The sequence below is a fragment of the Quercus lobata genome, chromosome 11 (genome assembly GCF_001633185.2).
Source record: "Quercus lobata isolate SW786 chromosome 11, ValleyOak3.0 Primary Assembly, whole genome shotgun sequence".
In the NCBI taxonomy this organism is placed as follows: domain Eukaryota; kingdom Viridiplantae; phylum Streptophyta; class Magnoliopsida; order Fagales; family Fagaceae; genus Quercus; species Quercus lobata.
This window is the reverse complement of record NC_044914.1, coordinates 45,069,822-45,079,174: the sequence shown is the minus strand read 5'-3', so window position 1 is coordinate 45,079,174 and position 9,353 is coordinate 45,069,822. Positions and strand designations below refer to the sequence as shown.

The 9,353-nt window shown below is 34.3% G+C and overlaps 1 long non-coding RNA gene across 3 annotated transcripts; it reads right to left on the bottom strand.

Annotated features, from left to right (window-relative positions):
- Window positions 1-3,238: 3,238 nt before the first annotated feature.
- LOC115969401 lies at window positions 3,239-6,904 on the bottom strand. 3 transcript variants are annotated; one of them, XR_004086963.1, is made up of 5 exons: window positions 6,614-6,904; window positions 5,736-5,897; window positions 4,960-5,649; window positions 4,714-4,886; window positions 3,239-3,575 (listed from the first exon to the last, which is right to left on the bottom strand). It is a non-coding gene; the product is annotated as an uncharacterized LOC115969401 (long non-coding RNA). The 3 variants fall into 3 exon arrangements; XR_004086961.1 differs by having other exon boundaries at window positions 5,736-5,802; XR_004086962.1 differs by having other exon boundaries at window positions 5,547-5,649; window positions 5,736-5,802.
- Between the last annotated feature and the right edge of the window lie 2,449 nt (window positions 6,905-9,353).

The window sequence follows — 9,353 nt, the reverse complement described above, 5'->3', positions numbered from 1 at the left end:
GAGCAAGAGAATTCTCTCTCCATGTCTCTTCTCTTTCTTTCTCTTTCTCTCTAAAAAAAAATGTTTTCAAAAGGCTTTTCTTAAATTGTTTTACAAAATGTAAATAGCTCTTTAAAGTTTTGCCTTATAAAATGGGTTTTTCCGATGATTAAAACTTGTCCCTAAAAAGATTTCCAAGTTGATTCCTAAATAATGCACTTAAAAAGTGATTTCCAAGAACCCTAAAATTTGGATCCTTGAAAATGATTTGTTAAAAAAGCCATGTAATATGGAGTGGCGTAATACAAATGACCCTCTTGCGACAATTGCTCAACTGCAAACCAAAACTACCATGAGGATTTTTTTTTTTTTTTTTTTAGGAGAAGAATGCTGTAAATTTGCTGAACTAGGAAGTCATATCGGCTAGAATTACAGCATGAAGTGGAGGAACATCCTCCATCCACACTAATAAATCACTAACATATCTAGCAAGGTTGTGAGCTACAAAATTACCTTGTCTCATAATATGTGATATATTAAAAATAACAAAGGATTCAGCTATAAAAATTTATTAGGATTCATCAACTGAATCATCACGAATCACAACTCCAATCCCGGCTTTGTTCTCCTCTTTAAATATTGCCCTATCAAAATTAACTTTGAAAATCAAGTGAGGAGGAGGAACCCATTCAATCCTTGATGACACCCGTGGTGTGAGATCTAGTGGATCATTACGTTGAATTTGATGAAATCTGCATGGGCAGCAAATAGCATTATCAGAACTTGAGTGATGGGATAAGGCATGTTACTCGTACGGAGCAGGTTCCTTCTATACCATATTGTCCAGACCAGGAAGGCAAAGATCTAAATTCTTCCCTCTTTCAGTGACAAACTTGACTAAAACTTCAAACCGACCGAAGGCCATTTTTCTTCGAAAATCCTGCGTAGAATCTAAATCCTAAATAGATGACAGACCTGTACATTGCCACAAAGCATGCAAAGTATCTTAGAGAACCTGGTGATAGTGATCGCAAACTTCTTCAGAGATAACCTTCCTCCTTACTAAATTAGACTTGATTGGGATCGAGTTTCTACAGGCTCACCAAACCAGGTTTTTCAGGAATTTGATCTTATGATCTTAAGGAATTATTCAATATCTAAACTATCCATTATTCCTTGACAACTTATATTTTATTATTACCTTTGGACTTCATTAATATTGTCGTTTCTTTATAATTTTTTTCGGAGCTGATTTCGGACTTGTAATGTTAAAATACTAACTACAAAGTACTAAGGGGTGTGGTTGAAAATTAAGGATGAGAGATAAATGGGGGATTAGGGATCTCCAATTGGACCAATTCTTTGAAATCAATGGATTTGAAATCAAGGCATTTCAAACTTGTTAAATTAAAATTCAAATCCCAATCTAAATCTAGGTTTCCAAATGCAACCCTAATAAATAGTCTTTGCAGTCCATTCCTCTTCAAAAATTTTATGGCCTCACGGATTCACAGCTTGATAACTTGGCTTGGATTCATTTGGCCGCACTTGTTAAGAAGCCACCTTTCCAAGTAAGGGAGAAGGTTTTTGTTGAGCTAGAGCTCATTGGAAAAATAATAATTAAAAAAGTAAGGGAGAAGGTTTTAGTTGAACTAGAGCTCATTGGCAAAACAATAATTGGAAAAGGTTGCTCCATGGAACAAAATTCTACTAAATGAAAGATATAAGGTGAACAAAAATATTTATCTTAAAACAAATTCAATATGGCTTTAAATTAGTGTAAATGTAGAAATAGTGTTCAAACCTGCAAACATATCAACTAACCTCTAGATAAAGATAGCTTCTCACGCATTTCAATTGAGCCTTACATCGCTTGATGGTAAGAGCTTTTAACATAGGCAGAATACAATAGATAAGCCAAAATAAACTTAAAAGCTTGACTCATTCCATGGTTTAAACAGCTTTTAACATAGGCGGGAATACAATAGACAAGCCAAAATAAACTCAAAAGCTTAATCATTCATTCCATGGTTTAAAGACTTTTAACATAGGCAGAATACAATAGACAAGCCAAAATAAACTCAAAAGCTTGAATCATTCCATAACAATTCTAAATAAGCCAGAATATTTAAATCATTCAACAGAATATTTAAATCATTCAACAGGATCCATATAATGACACAAAATACCAAATTGCATAAGCTTATCCTTTATCTCTAATTGTTTGTTTTTAGACCCCTTAAAACACAATTGAATTAACCTAGTAAATTAGCCAAGTGATTACTTAGTCCAAATTTCAGATCTAGCTTAACACAATCATATAATCATATCAATGTAAAATGTGGAATATAAAGAACACAAAGATATGATGACCCAGGAAACCACACCGGTAAAAACCTGGAGAGGATTTAACGTAGCTATCCTCAAGATAAACTTGAATTCACTATAAAAGAATTGAAGTTTTACAATAGCGACTTAGAGCACTAACATCCTATTTCTACCCACTAGTAGAAAACTTACTGATACAACCACGTGCAAGCTTCGAGACCATGGACTCCTTCTTTCTTGGATTCTCCAGCAAGTACAAGTCGTCCTGCTTGCGTATCTTTAAGATTTTTTGTGCAGCAATTGAATGATCATCAAGCTCTCAATGAAATCTCATTCTTGATAATTCTAAGCATGTGTGAAGGCAACCACCTCTCAGATCTCACAAGAGATGCACACACACACGGCAAATAGAGCAATCTCAAAAACGTGGCTAGGGTTTCCCTTTTATACCTAGGGCAAAACATAAAACCCTACACGTCATATGAGCTTAGGGCTGAGTTGGAAATTCTGCAGAAAAAACATTCTGCTTGACTTTCGATTGGTCGAGTCTAATTCTCGATCGATTGAGCTAAACCGAATTGCACAATGAATTCTGTAGTAGCTCGATTCCAACTTTATATAAAACACATACTTTGAGCAAGTCTAAAACAAGACTAAAAACCTGTTTTCATCGTGGTTTGCCAACAATACAAATTAGAGTTCTAATACATTAGTTCCTAAGTACTTAGAACCTAACACTAATGCATATAATAACCATGTTAGACAGTGCAACCTTTGCATAAACAATTACTCTAGTCTAATCCCTGTTGAGAGGAAATAAAAAATTAAAAAGTATTACAAAATCAAATGCAAGAAAAATCAATAAAAAAGAAACACATCATACCACATGATAATCAAACTACGAGCATTGAAAATAATGTTCTGCTTTCAAGTGTGTCAATTGTGGTAATTAGTTCATAATTATGCTAAGAAATAATGTTCTACGTTCAGGAGTGTCAATTGTGGTAATTAGTTCGTAATTGCGCTAAGATTCTCAAACTAGAATCGCTACAAGGTGTCCAAAATTGACTACATTAATACAACTACATTAAGTTTAATATAACAAGCAATTAACATAATATTACACCAGAAACACTGAGTTTAAAATTTTACCCAAAAACTAATTCACTATCTCCAACACTTGGAAATACAAGAATAATACAAAAAGCTACACCTTTGTAAAAAAATCATAAGCCCCAGTAGAATTGTGAGCAAACTAGTTGCGGAACCTGCCAAAAAATCACAAAAAATTAATTTTTCTGTCAAATTTCAATCAAAAACTTAGCTCCACGAAGCTAATAATAAGAATCAACAATGTACGAATGCAAAAAGCAAACTAGAAAACATAGGTAGTAATACATCTCAACAATGCTTCACACATTGCAATCTACAATGAAAAACAACTTCTGAATATGTTAATTAATTATATGGCATGGTCTCTCTCTCTCAAGTCAAAGAGAAAAGAATAGTAACAAAGTCCTACGTTTTTTAACATAATTTCTTCAAAGCAAAGAAATACCTCAAGCAAAACACCAAACCTTAACTAAATAAGTCTAATCCCAAAATATATTTGACTAATCCAAGAATTCATCCCATCCTTCTCTTCTAAACCTTGTTACAATGGTCGTTGTTGTTCAAGGAAGTCGGTGGTTGCTGAGGAGGTTAGTTCATTTTTTGGTCACTCATTTGTTGCCATGCCCTTTATCTATTGAATTTGCAAATCAGTTTAGCAAGTTCTTCATAGATTCTACTATTCAAACCCTTATTATCAATTAGAGTAAGAAGAAAGAAAAGATTAAAAAAAAAAAAAGAAAAAAGAAAAAAAAAGCTAATGAACTCTTAGGTTTAAAAAGAAGTGGTTAATGATTCCCTTCAAATTCAGCAACTGAAATTTTGTTTTATAAAGACTATGGTCAGAACGTCATCAAGTTCAGTTTTTTTTTCCTGTACTCTTTCTTCTTTAGAACCTAATGAACTCTTAGGTGCATAGTTTGTTAGAAATTAGCCAATGACTATATACCACAACACTCCTCTCACTTGGGAAAATTTTATAGTCTTTTACGGTTTTACCTATCAAAACTCTAAACCTTGCATACAAAACACATTTTAATTCCTACTAAAGCCATTTCTTCAGGAACCTAGTCCAAAGCTTGGTGGTGTTTCCAACCAACCCTAGGTGTGCAAAGACCTAAATGTCGCTTCTACCACCCCACCTTTACCACTGTCGTTGCATACACATGCATTCTCAAATCACATCAAACTTATCTACACACTATACCATACCATCTCTGACAACCCCATAAGAACTCTATTTCGACAAATAGATGCAAATTTCATAGTATTTATCAAAACATAGAATTTATTCACCTGTAATGTGGAAAACACCACCCATGTGGTGGAGTCCATTGAAGATATGGCAAAGTGGTACCGTTTCCAAACAAATTCCAATGACCATGCAAATTACGAATTGCCGAGTCAATAATCGTCCCAAGAAAGAGATTATCAAGCTCCGAATCAATAATTTCGTGATTAATTCCCCCCTAAAAAAAATCATTGTCATATTATACTAAAAATTGAAAAAATATAACATAACAAGGGTAAAGAAAAACATACATTCTCCAAAAGATGTTCATGAACATTTCTGATGTAACGTGGTAGAGTTCAGATGGTTAGAATATAGCTTTCCATAATTCCCTATGTGGTGCAACATCTTAAAAAAAGCAATATTTCCCTCTCCAACTCTTATTCTTGACCACCAATTTCGGAATCCGTAAAATTCAAGTGTAAAACGACTTTTGAATATCTTTGGATTTAGATCATACAAATCCCTCATCATGTGAATGAGATTGCATCTATCTGAAGAGCTAAAAAAGATGGGGTGGTATATCTAGCTTACAAAATAATTTCTAAATCCTTTCTAAACAGTGAAGATTTCAGAAAAAAATAGACGAAAGTAAAAAGATTCTTTGTCATGGTAGACTTTTGGAAAAGCTGTCCTGACTACTACTGCTACCATCCACCAAAAGTGGTCAATATCACTTTTTTGACCACCATTTTCAAATGCTTCTGTATTATCTAGAGGGGAGGATTCATGGGTCACGTTCAAATAACGTGAATTCTTTGAAATAAATTACCAGATAATTTCTCGTTTTCATGAAATGAAATAACAGTATTTGCTATTCCTAAAAAGAGTTTCCTACCCTCTAACTTGAAGCAGATAACTCGATTCCATCTGTTGTATTTCCACCACAAATTTTCTTGGTAATTGTTGTTTTGCAATTCATTTAGAAATTCAAGAAATATCTGTAAATAAAATATGTAATTAATCAATTTTCATAAAAAAAAAAAGTTAGAAACAAATCCTAAAAGAACTAAAACTTAAAACTTACCCATCCTTGAGCCCCTTCTATCTTACAAAAGGGGTAGGAAGCTCTTCCTAGAACTCCAGTATGTCTTCTACAAGAAGATCAAGAAAAAAGTTAAACAGATACTGTTGTTGTGGTTGATTCATTGAAGTAGAGTTATGATAGAGGCAGCGAGTTTGGCGTTATCTAGCAAAAGGTTATGAGATAGAGAGTTAAGCTAGGGTTTAAAGTCTTAACTATTAGAGCATTCATAGTATAATAGAAAAAATAAGAAGAATTTACACAATTTTGCCTTAAAAATGACTCGCATCATCAGTGTGTATAATTGTTTAAATTTATAAGTTTAATAGTAAATTACTCAACAAATTTGATAATAATTGTATAAATTTACAATGATTTGATAATAATTGTATAAATTTACAATGATACTTTTCATTTTGTGTTTAGTTTTTTATTATTTTTTTTATGAATGGGCAGTCCACGGGTTGGGTCAGATCAGGTTTGGATCTGACCTGCACCCGAAACGATAGAATCGGGTGACCGAAAAACAGACCCGCGGCAGACTGAATATTCGGGTAGAACCCGGCGGCACGGGTCATCGGTGAAGCAGGTCGAATTCGTAGGGTGATTTCAACAAAAGATATCAAAACCCAAACAACAAACAAATCCAAATCCAAACCAAAAACCCCAGATCTATGAGACAAACGAAAAAGAGACAGAACAAAGAAATCCAAATCCAAACAAAAACCCCAGATCTATAAGACCAAAAATAAAACGAAAAAGTGAGAAGAACACACCAGCACCACCGCCACCGCCACCACCACCACTACATCCAGCGTAAGATCATTACAATTAAAAAAAAAAAAAAAAACACTTTTTTTACTAACCCACCATCAACTTACTCAAATTAGGGCTTCAATTAGATCAAAGGAGGCGGCTTGCGGAGATTGAGACCCAACCAAGGACAACGAGAGCAATGACAAGTTCGAGTCAGCGACGGCGGCGACGACAGAAAGGAGGCTAGGGTTAGGGTTAGGGGCAGCAATAGGGCCCAACTTGGCAGCGGCTAGGGTTAGGGATTTTTTAGAGAGATCAAAGAAAGTGCGGCTAGGGTTAGGGATGTTTGAGAGAGATCAAAGAGTGTGAGATATTAGAGAATGTGAAAGGTAGATTTTATTTATTTATTATCTATTTTATTTTTCTGAAATTGGAATGTAGAATGGGAGAAAGTAAAAACCATGTTTTTACATTTTAAACAATCCGGGCAGTTAGGTTGGTTTATGCGGGTTAGATGTCAATAGACCCGCATCCGACCCAAAAAATCGAATTGTGAAATTAATAGACTTGCGTCCGACCCATTTTTGCATTCAGATTCACCCGTGGTCATTCAGGTCAGATCGGGTCGGAATAGTGGTTGTTGTGTATGAAGAAAGAAAAAAATTTTAAAAAATTAAGAAATTTTTTATATTTTAATAAAATGTAATGTAAAATTGATAACTTGATGTGGGGTATTCTTAAAAATAAGTATGTAAAATAAAAAAATCTAGGGCCTATTTGGTTGTATTGTTTAAACAACAATTCTCGTTATTTAAATAATACAATACGTATTTCCACAACATTTTTTCACCCTCACGTATTTCCATAACATTTAAACAATATTACTATAACATTAAACAATATTACTAGAATAACATTACCAAATGGGCCTAAGATTTTTATGATAAAACTAGTTTCATCGCACGCGCTTTGTAAGAGGGCCCTCTAAGTGGGCCCTTCACAACATTTAAACAATATTACTAGAACAACATTACCAAATGGGCCCTCCAATGAAGTTTTTATTTTTATTTTTATTTTTATTTTTATCTAGTGTCATAATTTTCCTTTTAAAAAGGAAATTGGATAAGTTTCTTTTGAAGACATGGATTTGTAGGAGAGTATTTTATTTTGTAGGCATTTTAAGTGGAGTTTGAGATATATTTTTACTAGATTGTCCTCAAGTTTTTTCCCCTTAAACGTAAGGTTTAGGAGTACGTTTAGGGGTATTTTTGAACCACATAAGAGTCTAGTCCAAAGAGGGGAATCCTCTTATAGATAATATAGATTAGGTTCTGAGCATGCGCTCATATACGTGCTCAGAGGCTAATCTATATTATCTATAGCTCAGAGGTTCTTTTTTTTTTTGGGAAAAAGTTAATAATTTGCATCAATTATAATTTGAGATTACCACATTTTCCAATCACAAAAAACCTAAGGGTGTAACAAAAAAAATATTTGACCTGCAAATGCATAATACTCATCACAAAGCTATATGTATAAGGGTTGATAAGAAGGATTTGCCCCCTCCAAAATACCATTATAACAATTGTAAGAAACATATTATATACAAATTGTTTCTTAAGAGAAATGAATATTACACACATTGACCAATACTGTCACAATTAAAGTCTTTGTTTTACAGAGCTAATTTCTAATAAAAACTACATAAATGAAAACCACTTCAAATTGTCTTTAAAGTTATACAATCAAGAAATAGTGCCTCTCACTCAAATGAATCCATTGTGGTCTTTATGCGATCTAACAAATTTGTGAATACTTTGGAGGTGTGGCAGGAGTCTTGGCCAAATTTTAGGTGATTACCAAAGGTGAGTGAAGTTGCCACCAATCATTAGGTTTTTCTAAGGTGTGATTGGTCACCTGTTTCTAGTTGATTTTATTATCAATCCTAAGCTAAGAAAAAATGGCATTTTTCATAATCTAATATGGATAGCAAAAAATCTTGATTCTTGAGTTCGAAAGTTTGGTTACGTGTGGGGAAGGTGTTAGGCACCCCACACTGCTTGTCCAAGGACAGTCTTTTGTTTTGATAAAACCTTAATTTTCGGAGATGGGTAGTAAAAAACATGATCTTGGCATTGACCTTTTGGGCTTTTCATGCATGGGGGCTTTGAGGTTTGGCTTTTGAATGGGTATGTCCCAATCTATGCTTCCCTAAGGCATTCGGGCAAAGTACTAGATTTCCACGATGAAAATTTGGTGACATGTCACCTTATTTTCACGGTGGAAATAAGGCATCGCTTTGCCTTAGGTGACATGGACTGTGATAATCACACCAGAAGGGGCGAGTAGGTATATACATACATATATCATGCACAATGCAAGCACACAGAGCAGGAAAGTAAATGCCTACATTCCTAGAGCATGACTCAAAATATAGGTGCAAGAAAGTAAACAGGGGTCGTCATACTCTAGAGATGAGGACGAATGGTACATGGGATGATATACCTAATACAACCCATCTAAGAGAGAAAGGAGGGAGGAAGAAATGGGGTTTAAAAGAGTACATAACCAAATGGGATAAGCTAGGCCCTTAAACCTATTGGACACAGCCTTGGCTCATATCTACGTGCTTGCATTCATGCCCTTTTCACTTGCGCCTGGGAGACCATGCCCTAGCTCCAACTCTATGTGTTAGGACATATGTGAGTCATTTGTTAGGAACATATGTCACTATTTTATGTAATTGGCTTATCCTTTGACAAAACATACTTTACTTGTATTTGGGTAGATCTAGGATGTGTTTAATACTTTAAGAAATTATGTTTCAAGATCAAGTATTGAAGACATACAAGTCTGTCCAAGATT